This window comes from Mustela nigripes, chromosome 4 (assembly GCF_022355385.1).
Source record: "Mustela nigripes isolate SB6536 chromosome 4, MUSNIG.SB6536, whole genome shotgun sequence".
NCBI classification, from domain to species: domain Eukaryota; kingdom Metazoa; phylum Chordata; class Mammalia; order Carnivora; family Mustelidae; genus Mustela; species Mustela nigripes.
The window spans coordinates 32,326,545-32,348,943 of NC_081560.1; positions in this window are offsets into that span (position 1 = coordinate 32,326,545).

Sequence of the window (22,399 nt, forward strand, 5' to 3'; positions counted from 1 at the left end):
GTGGAGTCTTTTGGGTTTTCCATATAAAGAATCATGTCATCTGCGAAGAGAGAGAATTTGACTTCTTCATTGCCAATTTGGATACCTTTTATTTCTCTTTGTTGTCTGATTGCTGTTGCTAGGACTTCTTTTTTTTTTTTTTTTAAGACTTTATTTATTTATTTGATAGAGAGAGATCACAGGTAGGCAGAGAGGCAGGCAGAGAGAGAGGAGGAAGCAGGCTCCCTGCTGAGCAGAGAGCCCGATGCGGGACTCGATCCCAGGACCCTGAGATCATGACCTGAGCCGAAGGCAGCGGCTTAACCCACTGAGCCACCCAGGCGCCCTGCTAGGACTTCTAATACTATGTTGAACAAGAGTGGTGAGAGTGGGCATTCTTGTCGTGTTCCTGATCTCGCAAAGGAAACAGTCAAGAAAACAAAGAGGCAACCCATGGAATGGGAAAAGATATTTGCAAATGACAGTACAGACAAAAGGTTGGTATCCAGGATCTATAAAGAACTCCTCAAACTCAACACACACAAAACAGATAATCATATCAAAAAATGGGCAGAAGACATGAACAGACATTTCTCCGATGAAGACATACAAATGCCTATCAGACACATGAAAAAATGTTCATCATCACTAGCCATCAGGGAGATTCGAATTAAAACCACATTGAGATATCACCTTACACCAGTTAGAATGGCCAAAATTAGCAAGACAGGAAACATGTGTTGGAGGGGATATGGAGAAAGGGGAACCCTCTTACACTGTTGGTGGGAATGCAAGTTGGTGCAGCCTCTTTGGAGAACAGTGTGGAGATTCCTCAAGATATTAAAAATAGAACTTCCCTATGACCCTGCAATTGCACTACTGGGTATTTATCCCAAAGATACAGATGTAGTGAAAAGAAGGGCCATCTGTACCCCAATGTTTATAGCAGCAATGGCCACGGTCGCCAAACTGTGGAAAGAACCAAGAAGCCCTTCAATGGACGAATGGATAAGGAAGATGTGGTCCATATACACTATGGAGTATTATGCCTCCGTCAGAAAGGGTGAATACCCAACTTTTGTAGCAACATGGACAGGACTGGAAGAGATTATGCTGAGTGAAATAAGTCAAGCAGAGAGAGTCAATTATCATATGGTTTCACTTATTTGTGGAGCATAACAAATACCCTGGAGGACATGGGGAGTTAGGAGAAGGGAGTTGGGGGAAATTGGAAGGGGAGGTGAACAATGAGAGACTATGGACTCTGAAAAACATTCTGAGGGGTTTGAAGTGGTGGGGGGGTTGGGAGGTTGGGGGAACCAGGTGGTGGGTATTAGGGCACAGATTGCATGGAGCACTGGGTGTGGTACAAAAACAATACTGTTATGCTGAATATAAATTTTAAAAAATGATTTAAAATTTTTAAAAAATGTAAAAATTTTGAATTATGGATTAAAAACTTAGGGAGAATATTTCAAATGTAAATTTAAAAAGAAAATTTAGAAAATAGTATAGAAAGCACAAAGTACCTTAAAATTTTTTATGTAATGCATCCATAGGAACTATGATATGTACTATGTGTAACTTTTTTTTTTTTTTTTAAGATTTCATTTATTTATTTGATGGAGAGACAACACAAGCAGGGGGAGAGGGAGAGGGAGAAGCAGGTTTCCTGCCAAGCAGGAAGCCCAATGCAGGGCTCGATCCTAGGACCCTGGGATCATGACCTGAGCTGAAGGCAGACACCCAACGACTGAGCCACCAGGTGCCCCTATATATAACATTCTTTTTTTTTTTTTTTAAAGATTTTATTTATTCATCCGACAGAGAGAGATCACAAGTAGATGGAGAGGCAGGCAGAGAGAGAGAGAGGGGGAAGCAGGCTTCCCGCCAAGCAGAGAGCCCGATGTGGGACTCGATCCCAGGGCCCTGAGATCATGACCTGAGCCGAAGGCAGCGGCTTAACCCACTGAGCCACCCAGGCGCCCCTATATATAACATTCTTAAAGATGTTTTGAAACTGAGTAGCATGTGGCAAATAATTTCTCATATCAATCTAAAGAAATGTAATACATGGTTTTGGTTTTTTGAAATCAAGATGATGATACTCAGATTTTAAAAGTGAAGGTAAAAAAGGTCAGGCCCAATTTCACAGGAATATAATAGTTACATCTGGCTTGACTTACGACCATACTTAGAACAGATGCAGATCTACAGATCTACAACTGCTGAAAGGTAAACCTCAAGCAAAAGGAAAAAATTATAGAAAATAAGAGTAGCATAAGGGACTATAATTAGTGGTCATTTCTGCTCTTGTATGTATCAAAGCAGCAAGACTTACATCGTTCCTTTTCTGAGAATATACTCCACCATATATCACTGGAAGAAACTGGTGTCTGATGTTTTATCCTAAGTTCCATAGCAAGATGTTTTTTTTTTTTTTTTTCTGATACCCCGCAATTTAAATGGGCTCAAGACTTAGAACTAAACTAGACTAGGATAGAATAGGTTCTTCTTTCAACACAGATCATGTTTCACTCCTAGCACACTTAGTCAAACAGAAGTTAGTTTCCTTAAAAACAAAACAAAACAGACATACTACCTGATTATTTAACAGTAAGAAAGATCTTGTCTATGGCTGAATAGGTCATGGTCTTTTTCCTCTAATCAAACCAAACTGTATGCATCTCTCAAATACTAGCATGAACTATGAAATGCAAACTGATCAAATATTTGCTTTCCAAAGAGATCACTATAGTCCTTAAAATAGTGATCTGCCCCAATGTACTTCAACATAATTAGTTATTCAAGGAAAAGAAATACTGTAAAGTCCATTTTATCTGCATATTCTAAGTATGTTTTTACTTCCTTGACAAATATAGTATAATTTTCAGACTGAAAGTAAATAGGCCAACATTTGTTGTGATTAAATTGTTTCTTCAGGGGTGCCTGGGTGGCTCAGTCAGTTAAGTGTCTATCTTTGGCTCAGATCTTGATCCCATGGTCCCGGGACTGAGTGAATCCCGCATCAGGCTACCTACCCAGCAGTGAGTCCTCCTGCTCCTCCCCCTGCTTATGCTTTCTCTCTCTCTCTCAAATAAATCTTTTTTAAAAACTCCTTCTTCATGCATAAAGTATCAATAGAATAAATTAGATTTTCCTCATCACTTAAAAATTGCTAATTTTACCTAGAGTATAATAAGCTCTTCCTACCCTCTTGACTTAATTATAGTGCTTTAACGTAAGAGGGGTGTATCTTCTGAAATAGTCATTCTTTTACAGAACCGTACAAATCATTTTTCTTCTCTTCTTAAAATAATTCCTACAGTGACCCTTCTAAAACCACCCAGAAATGTAAATCAAGTGTTAATTCTATGCAGTTGAAAGTAGAAAAACTTTAATTAACTAGTATTTAATTTTGAATTAGTTGGGATCAAAAATGTTCCTATATCCTAGAATCAGCTTTGGAACCGAAATAATCCATTTAAAACACCTCTTTCAAAGAAAGATAAGCATGCATACTTGCCACTTTCCTTAAGTGGGGTGCTTAGTGCCACCTGGCAACTCTATTTGATTTCCCCAGTATGTCTACCAGCTTTCTCACTGGATAACTACTTAATGATTCTCTGTCCTCAAAGTTCTAAGACCTCCTGCTCATTTCACTCTTAAATGATGGTCTTGCTTTTTACTGCCCTTGAGAATAGAATTAGTTAAAGAAGAACTTCCAAACTGGGTTTCCTTTAGTTAGTTTTCCTTTAGTTTAGTCAACAAACTTTCTTGTAAAGGGCCAGATAGTCGATATGTTGGGCTTTACAGGTCATGCGGTTTGTCACAACTTCTTAACACAGCTATTGCAGTGCAGAAGCACCTGTAGGCAATACGTAAATGAATGGAAGTGAGTGTGGTACAAGAAAATTTTACTTAGAAAAACAGGTGGCTGCCTAGATTTAGCCCCCCGAACCTGTAGTTCACCAATCTAGTTGAAGGTCACAGAGTTACAACTAAGAGTTATCTTAATTTATAGACAGCCTCTGCCTTTTGATTGTTTAATCCACCCACATTCCTGTTACTATTTGTGTATTATTGGTATACTGGACAGAAATGTCTATCATTTTACTCTTGTTTTCTATATGACTTACATAGAAAAACGTCTTTTAATGATTTTTTTCACCGTATTTTTTAGTTATTTTCTTCATGGTTGCTCTAGGATTCACCACATGTACCTCTTAACATGTTGGAATCTCCTGAGACTTCTAAGTTCCTGGGCCCTTTTTAACTGTCTCCTTTTCTGATTATTCTGATAGGCTGTCTTCCACATTTGTTATTACACCCAACCCTCAGGTTCCACTAATTACTGATTGATTGCTCACATGGCATGCCCTGGGGCGTGAAGTGCCCAGCAGTCTGATCATCAGATTTTGAGGTTTACCCCAACCAGGGGAGGGCCCTTCTTAGCTGTTTCTTGCCCTCTGGTGAACTAGCTGGCCTCTGGTTTAGCTTGTTGCTCCTGATTAAGAATATGTATTGTATGGGGAACTGGGTGTTACACGCAAACAATGAATCGTGGAATACTAGATCAAAAACCAATGATGTACTGTATGGTAAATAACATAATAAAATTTTAAAAAGTAATAAGCTATTGTCTTTGGGGCACCTGGGGTCCTGGGACTGAGCCCTATATTGCACTGGGCTCTCTGCTCAGCGGGGAGCATGCTTCCTCCTCTCTCTCTCTGCCTGCCTCTCTGCCTACTTGTGATCTCTCTCTCTCTGTCAAATAAATAAATAAAATCTTAAAAAAAAAAAAAATCTATTGTCTTTGAGGATGACCTTAGGCTTGATTTTCTCCACATTCTCTTTCAAATAAAGCCAGTTCCTTTGGGGAGAAGTTTCAAGCTCTCCTTACAGACAGATTCTACCCCTGGGCAGCAACTCTGAGCCACTTTCTGAGTGCTGGGTAAGGCAGTAGCCTCTGGTCTACTGGGTTGATTCTTACAACTCTGCCCTATAAGTGAGCTAGCCTGCAATTTCTGGGATCCACTCATTATCCTGTGGGGCTCAATGGAAGGATAAAGCCCTTAACTCAATCAGCTATGCACCTGAATTTAGCCACGTAAGCTCAGAGTTGGGGGAGCATAAGAAAACTGGTGGCTTGTCCAGATGAGATATGGTAATCCTTATTTGGTAACTTAAAGGAGAGGCAGCCCAGAGTGGAGCTCCTGCAAAGCTGGCTGACTTGGGCTGCAAGGAGCAGGTTGTAAGGGAGAGAATGGATCCTGATTTAATATTCTTCCCGAGTTTTAGTAAATTTCCTTGTGTAAATGTTTTCCTCATTGCTTCTGAGCCCTTAGGACTCTTTCCAGAGACTTTAAATAAAGGTTGTATTTTTATAGCTTTTTCTAGCTTTTATTTGTTTCTCTGGGGAGTAATACCATGCTGCTCCTCACACTTTCATCCTGGCAGAGAAAATCCTTAACCAATATTTTCTAGGGTATCTGCTATGAGCTTAGTATAGTGCTTGGCCCAAAAGAGTGTACAAAATTTTTTTGAAGCCAGAAACATTAGCTAAATACTTCTCACGTAGGCTTTACCTAGTCCTAAGTTAGTATCACACAATGCCGAAAATTCTCAGAGCACCTAAAGTCTATTGGAAACAGAAGGGAAAGACTCACCTAGGCTTGACTAGGATACATTAGAGCTAGATAAATGATGGGTAAAGCAAAGCTACACTCTCAATTTTGAAAGCTTTCCTGTGGGAGGTATTTCGGCTAATACCTAACTTAAATTTACTGCATTTAGTAAATACGGAAAACAGGCTATTTAAAATTCTAAAAGGGTATCACTCAGAAATTAAGCCAGTTACAATTTCAAGCACCAGAAGCAAAATCGAGTTTTGGTTTCTTTTACGGAATGATTTTAGAGTGAAACATTTTTTGATCTTAACACTGTGAAAGTTAATCTTTAAGAACACAGATAACCATGATGACTTCTGTTTGACTCCAAGTCACTCTGTCGCTGCTTAATAAATAATTTGTAGCTCTGTGGGGGTGGAAATAGGGTGGGGATTTTCTTTCTGGCACATCCACTAGTGAGTAATACATTTATTTCAAGTGCCAATATAAATGTTATACTGGACTTATGTGACACATTTGTTAGTTATTAGAGAAACCAATTCTAAGCCATTTGAGTAATGTTCTATTATATTTTTGTACCTGTAAGTTAAGACTATCTTATCAATATTCGAAACAAAATGAACAAATTTTTAATGCTGCATTACAGTATTTTCTTTATCATTAAATAAAATAAAATAAGGACATTTTCAGGAGTGGCATCATCTCTGAACTTCTCTCAATAAAATAATAATATCACCCTTTTCTTTTTGACTGATCTTTCATAATTGTTTCCATGAATTTTCTTCTTGGGAGTCTTTCAAACACTTTAATCTCTTACTTTTTTTCCTTTTGAAATCCATGTCACTGTTAACATGCTCCACCTTCCTGCTCACCCCCTAACCTGTACCTCACCTCTCCAGTGCACATGAAATAGAAAGTAGCCTAGGTTCCTGTGCTGTTGTCATTAGTGTGTACATTCTTTGGGTCTTGATTTCCTCATCTGTAAAATAGATTATTTCTAAGACTGACTCAGAATGATGCCTTCTTCAGAAATACATTCAATTTGGAATTCTGAAAATAGAACAAAACCTCAGGGGCTTTACAAGAATCAGTATTTCCTAAGCAAATTGAACTCCTCATGAGTGGTTTTGCTTTTGATCTCACATTCAGAGATCTAATGTATGAGAATTGATTTTAATTTTGGTTGCTGCCAATTTTATATTTTTGGCATAATTACTAGGAATGACATTTCAACTCATTCAATGATTACTGAGTGCTTAGTATGTGTAAGACATTATACCTATATATTATATATTTTATATGAGATCAGAAAACCTAAATACATTATTATTAAGTGAGACAATAGGGTTACTGTTATTGCAAGGATGTAAGTGTTAAAACTGTGAAACTGCATCATAAGAACAGGTGTGGTTGAGTGGTTTATTTCTTTAATCAGATTCCCACACTTGAGAATATGGTGAAAGACTGACTTACCTTTCCTTGTGGGGTTAGGACTCAGCCTCAACTATGCCCGCCTATAAAACACAGTCACAGAAGGAAAACTGGCATAATTCCCAATATGTGAAATCTTTTAGAAAATATTTAGACTGAATTTAAAGTAAATTTCTTCTCATCATGGATTCAGGCTCATTAATGTTAAACCAATTTGGGGAGTTACAGATGTATAATTTTTCCTGCCCCTAGTGTAAGGAATTAAAATGAGACCCCTAGAATCTTCAGTAGTAACCAGTCAGGGGTAATATTATAATTAATTTTCATATTAGTGGCAGTATTATAATATAGTCATGGTTAGCTGTAGCCAACCAAGACTGGACTTAAAATGGAGAAATGAAAAATTAAAGTTGTTACAAAAGTCCCTAAATCAGCTTCTAGATAAAATAGGAATGGCCTTATAGCATGAAAGAAAAAGATGCAGATTTTTGTTCTTAGTAAGGTTTTGGTTCCTTAAGTGGCTTCTGTGATGTGGTTCCTAGATCTCCCTTTAGGAGTAAAAGACTTACTGCCCCAGCCGCTGTGAGTGCAGGGAGCAGACAGGCCTCTATGGGAGTTTTTTCCAGTAAAGCAAACTGCCTTCCCCAGAGCAACAGCTTCCCTGAAGCTACTTCCAGGGATGGCTAATCAACCTAGGGGTTTAAAGGTCCCACCTACAGAAGACCTCATCCCAACTCAAGATAACCCTAAATGACCACCCCACTGCAGAGCTCCTGGTAGGCATGGCTGAAGTCTTCAGTGAGGCTGTGATCTCTCTCCAATCTGTCCACTCCTGCCTCCTCCCTTCCCTTGCACAGGTGTTGCTCTCTGGAGCATTCCCAAAGAAATGTCCAGTATGCTAATCTTCACCTCAGTATCTGCTTCCTAAGGACCCCAGCTGTCACCAGCAGTGCCTTGTATAAGTCATGAAATACATGATTATTATTAATAATTTTTTTCTCTGAAACTTAGTTTCCTAATTTGAAAAATAAAGATTATCCTGAGCTAGGGTGGTTGTTAAGAGTGTTCATTGTAGTGACATAGAAGGGGTTGTAGAGTTTTATAATTAGAAGATTTGTGGCCAGGCAGACTTGTATACCTGTTTCAGCTCTGCCTCTTACTAGCTGTGCAGCTTTTAGAAAGCTAGCTAAGCCCTCCAAGTCTCTGCCTCTTCATCTATGACATGAACATAACAATAATAATCATACTGAAAAATTATCTTGAACTGGGCATTTACTATATGCCAGTCATTTAACCAATTTAATTTTCAATAAACCTATTGAATTAAACCTGTAAGTTTGTTACAAGGATTAGTGAACTAAGGCTTATAATTTTCTACAATGTCTAGTATATGCCATACATTAAATAAATGGTAGCCTATAATTTGTTATTACTCATCTAAAGCATTTATTACAGTGCCTTACATACAAAAAAATGATACTCTACCTGAGGAAAAAAAGTCATATTTTTCTAATTTCCAGGACCATATTTTTGTTTGAGAGAAATATTTTCTATCATGTAATGTTATGTAACTAAAAATACTTAAATTGTCTAAACTGACAGAGATGTATTCACAATCTACAAGATACAGTTAGTAGGTATTACAGATGATAAATTATTTGGTAAGAGTCTCTTTATTTTCCCCTTTCCCTTTTTATCAGGTTGTACCATACTCAAATACAGAGGGGTGCAAGCAGCCACAAATCAGAAGTAGAAACCATTGGTCTATAAAGCCAAGCTTATTAAACTCTCTTGTCATAGTGGAGAGACCTGGATTTGTATTCTTACTGTCCCATACAGATGAAGACTGGATGGTGTAAGGTGGTGTGTGACTCAGTTGTGGTCAGACTGTCAGCTTGATACCTGCCCTAACACACTTTTACCTTCCCAAGTCACAGAGGACCTCATCTCCCTGAAACATTTTATACACCAAAGGAGGTGCCAGAGTTTATCCACCTGAACAGTACACATTTTCTCAGGTTTTTATTCATTAAATTCACCTGACTAGAAAGATATTTACTCATTTCATGTCTATTTGAAAACTACCACTAAAGATATGGGAAAATCCAAGTTAACTGAATTGGCAAATAATCTGAAGTGATAGAATTTTAAGCATAGATATGGGACTGCTACCAAATACCTAGAAGCCATAAAAGGGAGCCATCCACTAAGAACAATGAAAGAACCCTCCTTGTACATATCCTGGTCTAGCTGCATCCTCTCTAGATAGTCTGACTCTTCAATGTGAGAAAAATAATCTCGTCTTTGATTAAATCACTGTGGTTGAGTTTTCTGTTAATGGTGCCAAAACTATTCCCAACTAATACAGGGTTATATGTATGTTGTCTCATCCTACAATTTGCTTCTTCCCTCAACATTGCTTTCCAATGCATCCATGTTAAAAAGCAAAGATGTAATTAATTCCTTTGAACGGTTGTATAATATTTCATCCTATGTCCATCCCACATTTTACCAACCTGGCCCCCCACTGATAGAGTTTTGAGTTATTTTGGATTTATCCTCAACAGTATTACTGCACATGCTTGTGTATGTGTCTTTATATATACATGACAAAGTTTCTTTAGCTATATTTAGCAGTGGAATAGCTAGTTGTAGGGCACAGATATTTTCAATATCATTAACTATTGATGTTGCCAGGTGTTTCTGTTTGCCCCTCCAGATCTTCTCTCACCCTAGACCACCCTGGAAAGCTAAATCTATGAACCACATCAAAAGACCTTTAAACTCTTGGTTGGATTTATCCAATGGAGAACCCCAGTGGAATATCTGAAATAGAGCAAGGTTCATGTATTAATTCACCTGGCTCTCCTCCCTGCAAGACTGCTGTCTGTGACCCTAACTGAAGGGGACTGCACCTCGACAAGATTCACATCTTCTGGGTTCCAGGAACCTTCACTTCCTGTTCCTTCCAGTCTGAGAGTGGTAACAGCTCCTCTGCCTATACCTTCAAAAATAGTATCTTTGTAATCAAACCTCCTTGTTTCCAGGTGAGAGCCTTACTACATCATTCCTACACTACTCTTCAAGGAGCCTATATTAATTTACAGACCTATCAGCAGTCTATGAGTATCCATTACTTATCCCATAGCCATACCTACACTTAATATTAACTGACTTAAACTTCTTCCTATATGATGGCTTCAATAAAGCTGATTGTTTCTGTTTTATCTTGTACTTTTCTGATTACTAGTGATGGACAATACACATGGAGCATTCTCCAGGATAGATCATATATTAGTCCACAAAACAAGTCTTCATAAATTGAAGAAGACTGAAATCATATCAAGCATTTTTCCAACCATAAATGGTATGAACATAGAAATCAATTGCTTTAAGAAAACTGGAAAATCCACAAATACATGGCTATTAAACATCATCCTACTGAAAAAATGATAGGTCAAAGAAGAAATCTAAAGAGAAATCAGAAAATAGAAAATATCCCAGGACCAATAACAATGGAAATAGAACACACAAAACTTATAGGATGCAGCCAAAACAGCTGAAGAGAAGTTCATAGTGATTATGCCTACATCAAGAAACAAGAAATTTTATATCTCAAGGAACTAGAAAAAGAAGAACAAAGCCCAAAGTTAGTGAAAGGAAGAAAAAAAAGAAATAAATAAATGAAATAGAAACTAAAAAGACAATAGAAAAGATTAATGAAACTAAGAGCTGTTTCTTTGAAAAGATAAACAAAATTAACCAAACTTTAGACTCACCAAGAAAAAAGAACTAAAAATTAGAAATGAAAGAGGAGATGTTATAACTGATACCACAGAGATACAAAGGATCATGCAAGTCCCATGAATAATTATGTACCAACAAATTAGAAAACTTATAAGAAATAAATGAATTCCTAGAAACATACAACATACTAAGACTGAGTCATGAAGAGAAAATCTCAGCAGACCTACTACTGGGTAGGATATTGAATCAGTAGTCAAAAACTTCCCAACAAACAAAAGTCCAGATCATATCAATTTACCAGGGCATTCTAGCAAACATTTAAAGATTAATTACTATCAATCCAACTCAAATTCTTTAAAAAAATAGAAAAGGAGGGAACACTTCTAAACTTATGAGGTCAGAATTACCCTGATACAAAAATAGAACAAGGTCACTACTAGAAAAGAAATTACAGGCCAATATCCCTGATGAACAACGGTGTAAAAACTCTCAACAAAATATTAGCTAACTGAATATAATAATACATTAAAAGGATCTCACATGATGATCAATTTGGATTCATTCCAGGATGCAAGGATATTTCAACATGCATAAATCAAAGTGATGCATCACATTAACAAAATGAAGAATTTAAAAAATAATAATTATCTCAAGAGACAGAGAAAAAGCATTTGACAAAATTCAACATCCATTTCTGATTTAAAATTCTCAACAAAATGGGTAGAGAGGAAATGTACCTCAACACAATAAAGACCATATGTGACAAACCACAGAAGCTGTGTACTCAATAGTGAAAAAATAAAAGGGTTTCTTCTAAGACAAAGATGTCTACTCTTGCCACTTTTATCCCATATAGTACTGGAAATCCTACGTGGAGCATTAGGCAAGAAAAAGTCATTAAGGAAAAAGTCACCAAATCAGAAAGAAAGAAAGCACCTGACTTGATATTATACATAAAATACCCTACAGACTCCACCAAAAAAACTGTTAGAATAATTTTTTAAAAGATTTTTATTTATTTATTTGACAGAGATATAGCAAGAGAGGGAACACAAGCAGGGGAGTGGGAGAGGGAGAAGCAGACATCCTGCTGAGCTGGGTGCCAGAAGAAGGGCTCGATCCCAGGACCCTGGAGCTGAGCTGAAGGCAGTGACCTGAGCTGAAGGCAGATGCTTAACAACTGAGCCACCCAGGCGCCCTTAGAATAAATTAAATCAGTAAAATTTCAGGTTATAAAATCAATATATAAAAGTCAGTAACATTTCTATACACTAGTAATGAACCAGGAAGAGGATTACAAAAACAATTTCATATTACAATTGCATTAAAAAGAATAAAATACCCAGGAATAAATTTAACCAAGGAGGTTAAAAACATGTACACTAAACACTAAGACAATGATGAAAGAAATTGAAGAGGGCATAGTAAATAAAAAGCTATTTCATGTTCATGGATTAGAAGAATTAACACGTGGAAATGTCCGTGCAAACTAAAACAGTCTATAGATTCAGTGTAATCCCTATCAAAATTCTAATGGCATTTTCACAAAAATAGAACAATCCTAAAATTTGTATGGAACCACAAAGACTGTAAGTAGCCAAACAATCCTGAGAAAGAATAGAGCTAGAGACAGCACACTTACTGATTTCAAACTGTATTACAAGGCTATAGTAACCAAAACAATGATTTTGGCATAAAAAGCACGTAGACCAATGGCACAAAATATAGGGCCCAGAAATAAACCTACACATATTTGGTCAATTAATTTACAACAAATAAGACAGGGGTATACAAAGGGGAAAGGATGGTCTCTTCAATCAGTGGTATTGGAAAAACTGGATAGCCACACACAAAAGAATGAAATTGAGCTCCTATCTTACAGTTTTCACAAAAATCAATTCGAAATGGAATAAAAGCATGAATGTAAAACATGAAACCATAAAACTCCTAGAAGAAAACATAGGTGGTAAGCTCTTGGTGATGACTTTCTGGATTTGACAACAAAAGCAAAGACCATAAAAGCAAAAATAAATAAGAAGACTACCTCAAACTAAAAAGGTTTGGGACAGCAAAGGAAACTGTCAGCAAAGTGAAAAAAACAACTTACAGAATGAGAGATGTGACTTATCTCATAAGGAATTAATACCCAAAATACATGAAGAACTTATGCAACTCAAAAGGAAAAAAATCCAATTAACAAATGAAAAAAATATACCTTAATAGATATTATTCCAAGGAAGACACACAGATGGCCAACAGGTACAGGAAATAAGCTCAACATCACTAATCAGGGAAATGCTAATCAAAACCACAGTGAGATATTACCTTACACTTATTGTAATGGCTAATATCAAAAAAAGACAAGAAATAAGTGTTAATGAGGATGTGAAGAAAAGGGACCCCTGTACACTATTTGCGTGAATGTAAATCGGTACAGCCACTATGGTAAACAGTATGGATGTCCCTCAAAAAATAAAATTGGAGGGGCGCCTGGGTGGCTCAGGGGGTTAAAGCCTCTGCCTTCGGCTCAGGTCATGATCCCACATGGATCGAGCCCCACATCAGGCTCTCTGCTTAGCAGGGAGCCTGCTTCCCTTTCTCTCTCTCTGCCTGTCTCTCTGCCTACTTGTGATCTCTGTCAAATAAATTAAAAAATCTTTTAAAAAAATAAAATAAAATAAAATTGGAACTACCATATGATCCAGCAATTTCACTTCTCGGAATTTATCCAAAGGAAATTAAATCACTATCTCAAAAAGATATCTGCATTCCCATGTTCCTTGCAGCATTATTCACAATGCCCAAGACATGAAAACAACCTAAGTGTCCATTAAGAAATAAAGTGTGTGTGTGTGTGTGTGTGTGTGTGTGTGTGTGTGTGTGTGTGTGAAAGAGAGAGAGAGAGATGGAATATTATTCAGCCATTAAAAATAAGGAAATCTATGGGGTGCCTGGGTTGCTCAGTGGGTTAAGCCTCTGCCTTCAGCTCAGGTCATGATCCTGAGATCAAATGAGGTCCTGGGATCAAGTCCCACATCTGGCTCTCTGCCTTGCAGGGAGCCTGCTTCTTCTCTCTCTTTCAGCGTGCCTCTCTGCCTACTTGTGATCTGTCTGTCAAATAAATAAATAAAATCTTAAAAAAAAATAAGGAAATCTAGTCTTTAGCAACAACATGGATGGACCTCAAGATCATTATGCTAAGTGAAATAAGTCAAAGAAAATACTGTATCATTATGTATATGTGGAATCTAAATTTTTTTTTTAAATGACTCAGAGATACAGCAAACAGACTGGTTGCCAGTGATGTGTTGAGGAGCAGATAAAATGGGTATAGAGGGTCAAAAGGCACAAACTTCTAGTTACAAGATAAATCAGTCCTAGGGATGTAGCATACAACACAGAGACTATAGTGAACTACATTGTATTGTATATTTGAAAGTTGTTATACAATAGAGCTTAAGTGCTCTCACCACAAGAAAAAAATAATTTTAACTACATGTGGTGATGGACATTAACTAAATTTATTGTAATCATTTTGCAATATATACATACATCAAATCATTAAGTTGTACACTTAAAATTAGTTATATGTTAATCTATTTCAATTTTTAAAAGCAGACATTTAGGTGGAATATTAGTCATAAAAAAGAATGAAATCCTGCCATTTGAAACAACATGAAAGAAGTCAGAGAAAGACAAATACCATATGATTTCCTTGTCCATGAAATTTAAGAAATAAAACAGAGAAAAAGACCAAAAAAAAAAAAAAAAAAGAAAAAACAGACAAATATAGAGAACAAACTGGTGGTTGCCAGAAGGGAGGTAGACAGATGGGTGAAAGAGATGAAGGAAATTAAGAGCACACGTTGTGATGAGCCCTGAGTAACATGTAGAATTGTTAAATCATTATATTGAACACCTGGAATTAATAAAATGCTATATATTAATTATACTTGAATTTATTAAAAAAATAGATAATATTTTTTAAAAAGCAGTAATTTGGGGGGCAGGCAGTATGTTATGTAGCAATAGACAAATGGAAAAGTTATTCATTTTATTATTTCTTTATTAGTTAACCCAGAGATTACAATATTTATTCTTGACTTAGAAGATGTATGCAACATGGTTTCATAATCATGCCTTTTTATTTAGTTCATGTATTTTCTAATATCTTTTGAGACTTCTTTGACCTATAGATTATTTAGATGCATGTTGCTTAATTTCCAAAAGTTCATAGATTTCCTTGATTTCTTTCCCTCACTGATTTTCCATTTCATTCCATTTCAATCAGAGATCATATTTTGTATAATTTCACTTCTTTTAATTTGCTAATGTTTATTAACCAGCATATCATCTTCATGAATATCTCATGTTCAGTTGAAAAGAACGTATATTCTGCTGTTGTGGAGTGACATTCTATAAATAACCACATTCAATCTGTTGATGGTATTTTTGAGTTCTGTATCTTGCTACTTTTCTGCATTAGCAAGAATTGTCTGCTCACTGCTAATTGTCTGCTCGTTCTGCCAACTCCTGAGAGGAGAATGTCGATATCAACTATGATTGTTAATTTGTCTGCTTTTTCTTCAGTTTGGTCAATTTTTGCTTCATAAGTTTTGCAAGCCTGTTGTTTGGCACATACACATTTACTATTGTATTTCTTCTCGGTAAATTGACCCTTTTATAATTATGTCTTGTCCCTCAATATCTCAGGTAAATGTTTTTGCTCAGATACCTACTTTGATACTGACATGGCTACTTCATCTTTTAGTGTTTACATGATGTATCTTCTAGCCTTCTCTTTTTTTATCTACCTGTATTATTACATTTGAAATGAGTTTTTGAAATGAATTTCTTCGAGACCCAGCATATAGTTGGGTTTTATGTTTTTATTTATTCAAATTTTAAATTTTTATGTTGGGACCATATAGATTTTATATAATTATTAGTATGTCTTGATTTTTAGCTACCATTTAATTATTTGTCTCTTAGTTTTGTTTTTCATTGCTCTGGTCTGCTCTCTTAAATTATTTGAACATTTTAATTTTTTTTGTTCTTTGCTATATCTCTGTATAGTCATTGTTACGGGGATTATATTATATATGTATAACTTTTTACAGTTGATTCTAAAATAAGCATTTTACAACTTCAGTTGGAATGTAGAAAGTTCTCACCATATAAAGTACATTTACTCTCCTCACTTGATACTGTAGTTTCTTATGTATTATATCTACACACAATGAAAACACTATTAGACTTTTCCCTTTTTTGCCTTCAATCATCAAACGTGTTTTAAATACCTGGAGAGAAGAAGAAGTTTATAACATTTACCCAGCTATTTATCATTTCTCTTGCCTTTCCTTCATTCCAGGTTTTTCAAGTTTTCTTCTTATATCATTTCCCTTTTGTCTCAAGAAATTCTCTTAGCATTTATTTTAAACAGGTCTGCTGACAGTGAATTCTTCATCTTCATCTGAGAGTCTTTATTTCACTTTCATTAATGAAGGATATTTTCATTGTATATAGAATTCTGGGCTGAGGGTTCTTTTCCTTCAGAGCTTTAAAAAATATTGTTTAGAGCATCTTGGTGGCTTAGCCCATTAAGCGTCAGACTCTTGATTTCACCTCTGCTCACGATCTCAGAATCCTGAGATCCAGCCCTGAGTGGGGCTTCCCACTCAGCTTGGGATTCTCTCTCTCCCTCTGCCCCCCACCCCGGCTTGTGCATGCAGGCTTGTGCTCTCGCTCTCTCCTAAATAAATAAAATCTTGGGGTGCCTGGGTGGCTCAGTCATTAGACATCTGCCTTCGGCTCAGGTCATGATCCCAGGTTCCTGGAGTCGAGTCCCGGATTGGCCTCCCTGCCCAGTGGGAAGCCTGCTTCTCCTTCTACTACTCCCACTGGTTGTGTTCCCTCTCTCGTATCTCTCTTGGTCAAATAAATAAATAAATAAATCTTGAAAAGTAAATAAATAAATAACAAATAAATAAAATCTTTAAAAAATAAATAAAAATAAAAATATTGTTTGATTTCCTTCTGCTTTCTAAGCTTATAAGATTTTATCTTTGCCCTTAGCTTTTAGCAGTTTTATTCTGATGTGTCTTGGCATGGATCTCTTTGAGTTTATCCTGTTTGGGTTTTGCTGAGCTTTTAGAATCTCCAGATTTGACAAAATTTAGGAAGGTTTTAGCCATTATTTTTGCAAATATTTTTTGTTGCAATGGGATATTTCTCATCTCCTTCTAGGATTCCATGACATACTACACCTTGTAGAATTGTTCCACAGATCACGAAGGCTTTGTTCATTTCCTTTCAATCTCGTTTTTAGGGCTAGATAATTTCTACTGATCTGTCTTCATGTTCACTCACACTTTCATCACCATTTTGCTCTTGGTCTTGGCTAGTGAGATAAATACTTCAATATATCACTGTAAAATTGTGCACATTTTGGTTCTAAAACTTCTATGTTGTTACTCTTTCTGTTTTCTGTTTCTTTGCTGGTATTTTCTATTATCCATTTGTTTCAAAAGTATTCATCCTGGGGTGCCTGGGTGGCTTAGTCAGTTAAGTATCTGCCTTCAGCTCAGGTAATGATCTCAGGGTCCTGGAACTGAGCCCCATGTCCAGGCTCTCTGTTCAGTGGGGAGTCTGCCTATGCCCCTCTCTCTGCTCATGCTCTCTCTCTCAAATAAATAAATAAAATCTTCTTTAAAAAAAAAAGTATTCATCCTTACTTCTCGACACATTTTCATAATTACTGCTTCAAAAGTCTCTGATCATTTCAACACCTGTGTCATTTAGGAATTCTTGTCTGTAGATTATCTTCTCCTACATGATTTGGATTTTTCTTGGTTCTTTGTATCCCAAGTAATTTTTATTGTATCCTGGACATTTTGAATAGATCATTAGAAGACTCTGGGTCTAGATTAAGTCCTATGGAGGTTGCTGATAGTCTTGTTTTAGCATACAATCAATCCAGTTGGGTTCAAGCTAAAAACTCTGACCAGCTTTCTGTAGCTTCATGTTCTGAAGTTATTTCAATTTTCAAAGCCTTTGCAATGATATTCATGCCTGTCTCACACATATAAAACATAGGGGTATGTCTGGGACCTAGGAGGTGGTCTGTCTCATAGTTCTGTTCTCAAAGTCTTTGGTATGATATTTAGAGTCAGATCACATGTGTACAGCTTGAAATAGGCACAAGAGTTCACATACAACGCTAAGGGTCTCTTTTCCAATTCCTCATTCTCTCTGACTTCCCAGATATTTTCTGGTTCTCAAGGACTCACCTTCTTGGTTCATTGGCCAGAAACTGCCTTTAGTTATCTCACTCTGCCATTTACTTTTGTGACTATCCCCATTTCTGGAGCCACACAACAGAAGAGAAAGGAAGAGAAGAAAAAATGGCAATGGAATTTTGTCCTGCTTTCTTGAGACCACAACACCCCTTTTTGGAGAGGAATTTTCCCATCTGTCAGAGTTTTAGGCACATGTGGGCTCTCACTGTTGCTACTGTCACTACTGCCAACACCAAAATGGGACTTTTCAGGAGACCCAGATTTAAGAGATATAGGGTAGAGGAATAGCACTGAGGGGATTTCTCCCACTCTCTGGTATATTAGGAGTCTCTTTTAGACTCCTTGAATCAAAACCAGAGGGCTTCTCTGGAGATTTCACCTGTAGGTCCCTCTATTCATAGAAGGTACCCACTTAAAGGGTTTGACTACCTTGGGTCCAGGCTTCAGGATACCAGAGGAATTACAAAGTAAGAAACTCTTCATTACTTATTAGTACTTAAAATTTCCATTTTCTTCAATTCATCTACTACCATTTCCTTTTCATAGTCTTCAAATAATTTCTTTATGCATTCTTTCCAAGTTGTAGCTCTGTATTCAGTGGGAGAGACAAAGTATTACTCACTCTACCTAATCTGGAATCAGAGTACCCTCCTGCTTTTTGTGCTAGTGATGTCATACATTTTCCTTCTATATGTTTTAAATCTCACAAGATATTACTATCACTTAATAACTGTCTTAACATTAATACCATTTTATCTCTTCCCACAAATTTACCCTTCCCAGTGCTCATTTGTTCCTGCAATTCCATAGTACATCTGGTATAATTTTCCCTCAGTCTAATGAACTATCTTAATGTTTATTTTCTTAGCTTTTGTTTGAAAGTGTCTTTGTTTTGTCTTCATTTTTGAAGGATATTTACAATGATTACAGAATTCCTGCTTAGCAGTCTCACCCACCACCCCTCTTTTTGTTTGTTTGTTTGTTTGTTTTTAGACGTCATTCTACTGTCTTTTTTTTTTTTTTAAAGATTTTATTTATTTATTTGACAGAGAGAAATCACAAGTAGATGGAGAGGCAGGCAGAGAGAGAGAGAGAGGGAAGCAGGCTCCCTGCTGAGCAGAGAGCCCGATGCGGGACTCGATCCCAGGACCCTGAGATCATGACCTGAGCCGAAGGCAGCGGCTTAACCCACTGAGCCACCCAGGCGCCCCATTCTACTGTCTTCTGATTTCAACAGTTTCCTCTGAAAAGCCAGCCTTTTGGGTTCTATCCCACAAAACTACTGTGCCTGTCTTTTCACGCAGCTTTAATATTTTCTCCTTGTCTTTATCAGCAATTTAAGTGTGATGTGCCTAATAATGGTTTTCTCTGTATTTGTTCTGCTTCAAGTTTGTAGATTTCTTGAATATGTGGATTTCTATCTTTCTTAATTTTGGAAAATTCTTAGAAATATTTCTTTAGCCCCATTCTTTCTCTCTAGCCATTTTCACTTAATCTCTTATTTTCCTTTCTATATTTTATATCCTTTTAATTCTCTCTGTGTATTATGTGGGTACTTTTCATTAAGCTCTCTTCTTGTTTATTAGTCTACTGTTCTGCTGATTCTAGATAGTCCCTCAAACCATCTATCTAGTTCTTAATTTCAGTCACTACTGTCCTTCTCCCTCCCTCCATTCTAGGATTCTTATTTAAGTCTTCTGTGTGAGTTCCAGTTCTCTGTTAAAATTATCTGTTGCTTTTTGAACTTTTAAAAGTTATTTTGGTAAATCAAAACTTTAAATTACTTCTGGCTCTCTTTTCTGTTGATTTGCTTGCTGGGTTTTGTTTTGTTTTACTTTTTAGAAGGGGCATATAATGGATGAAAATTTATAGAGACCCTGAATGATATTATGCTCTTTTCAGGGAGAGCTGAGTTTTTTTATGGCTCACTTTGATCCTGTCAAGAGTTGACTTTAGACTTTTTTTGGGTTGCTTTGTTTCCATTTTGCCTGTACTCGTGGAGTATAGCCCTTATTCCCAAGGTAAGAGGAAAAAGAAGAAACAAAGAACAGCTCCTCTTTTAATTTTGAAGGATATTTTCACTTATTATAGAATTCTGTGGGACCTCTTTTTTCTTTAAGCATACTTTATTTTTTTATTCTTTTTTAAAAAGATTTCCTTTATTTATTTGACAGACAGAGATCACAAGTAGGCAGAGGGAAGGCAGAGAGAGAGAGAGGAGGAAGCAGGCTCCCTGCTAAGCAGAGAGCCCGATGTGGAGCTCAATCCCAAGACCCTGAGATCATGACCTGAGCAGAAGGCAGAGGCTTTAACCACTGAGCCACCCAGGCACCCTTCTTTAAGCATATTTTAAAAGTTGCTTTATTGTCTCCTGACTTCCATCATTATTTTTTAAATAATTTTTTAATTTTTTAATAAACATATAATGTATTATTAGCCCCAGGGGTACAGGTCTGTGAATTGCCAGGTTTACACACTTCACAGCACTCACCATAGCACATACCCTCCCCTATGTCCCTCCCACCCTCTCCTTACCCCCCTCCCCCCAGCAACCTTCAGTTTGTTTTGTGAGATTAAGAGTCTCTTACGCTTTGTCTCCCTCCCGATCCCATCTGGTTTCATTTATTCTTTCCCTACCCTAAAACCCCCCACGTTGTTTCTCCACTTCCTCATATGAGGGAGATCATATGATAGTTGTCTTTCTCTGATTGACTTATCTCGCTAAGCATAATACCCTCTAGTTCCATCCACGTCGTCGCAAATGGCAAGATTTCATTTTTTTGATGGCTGCATAGTATTCCTGTGTGTGTGTGTGTGTGTGTGTGTGTGTGTGTGTGTGTATCACATCTTCTTTATCCATTCATCTGTTGATGGACATCTAGGTTCTTTCCACAGTTTGACTATTGTGGACATTGCTGCTATACTGACTTCCATTATTATTAATGAAACATTAGCTGTAATTCTTATTCTTCCTCATCTGTATTTAATGTATTTCTTCCCTTTGGCTGCTTTAGAGATTTTTCTCATATTTGGTTTAAACACATTCATTGTGATGTATGGAGGTGTGATGTGCTTTGTATTTATTCTGCTTGCAGGTTTTTGACCCTCTTGGGTCTATAAATGTGTTCTCTCATAGTGGACAAATATGGTGCAGTATTTTTTCATATACATCTATGTAATCTCACATTTTCTCTCTCCTTTCTTTTTGAATTCCACTTACACATATATTAGACTACTTTGCATTGTACCACAGATATCTGAGTTTACATTTCTTTAATTTTCAGTATCTTTTCTCTCTGTTCTTCAGATTATATAAGTTCTATTTTTAAGTTTATCATCTTTTTCTCCTTCCAACCCCTTTTCATTGTTACAACCATTCATTGAATTTTTCATTTTTGACACAATTTTTGGTCCTAGATTTTCATGTTTCTTATAGCTTTCACTTTTTTTTTACTGAGATTCTCCATCTATTTGTTCATTGTGATATTTCCTTTAGACACTTGAACAAAATTATAATAAAAATATTTATTATTTATAAATTATTTTATTAATAATTTATTATTATTATTTATACTAAAAAATAAATTTAAAAAATTTCCCACCAGTTCCTATATCTGGGCCATCTCAGAATCAGCTTCTTTTGACTGCTTTTTCTTGAGTCTAAGTCACGTTTTTTCGGTTTTTCACTTGCCTATTGATTTTTATTATTGTATGTTCAACACTGTAAATTATACAATACGGTCTTCCTTAAATGGGTGTTGGATTATGATGTCTTTCTTTAGTGAGTGTTGGTTTTATTGTAAATTTCTCTTGGCCTATTTGATTTGTTTTTATTCTTTGGGTATATGATATGGAGAGACAAAATTTTGAATTTTTGACCTAAAACATGCTTTTTACATTAAGGTGTGCCCCTTAGTTTAAAGGGATGGCCTTTCTAACATCTAAAGTGAATTCTTGAAGTGCTTCATGAGGTCTCTCTGCCCCCACTGAGATGGAATTCTGACTTTTAACACTGCGTGATATGCAGCAGGCAATACCTACTAGGCCGTGCAGAGTCTTATCATGTCCATATTCATCTCAGCTCTTGGCCAAGGAACCACGGTGAATCCCCATGTAGACTTTTAGGGCCCCCCTTTTCATAGCTAATTACTTTCAGATATGCTCCCCTGCCAATTTCAGCTGTTTTAAAAGCGCAAGATCCTGAGTTCTCCATAAGTGAGACTACTCTGTATGGATTTCACTTTCTTGCACCCTGGAGCAGGGGGTGGGGGGCGGGAGGTGCATTTCAACAGAAAAACCAGGACCATTATGGGA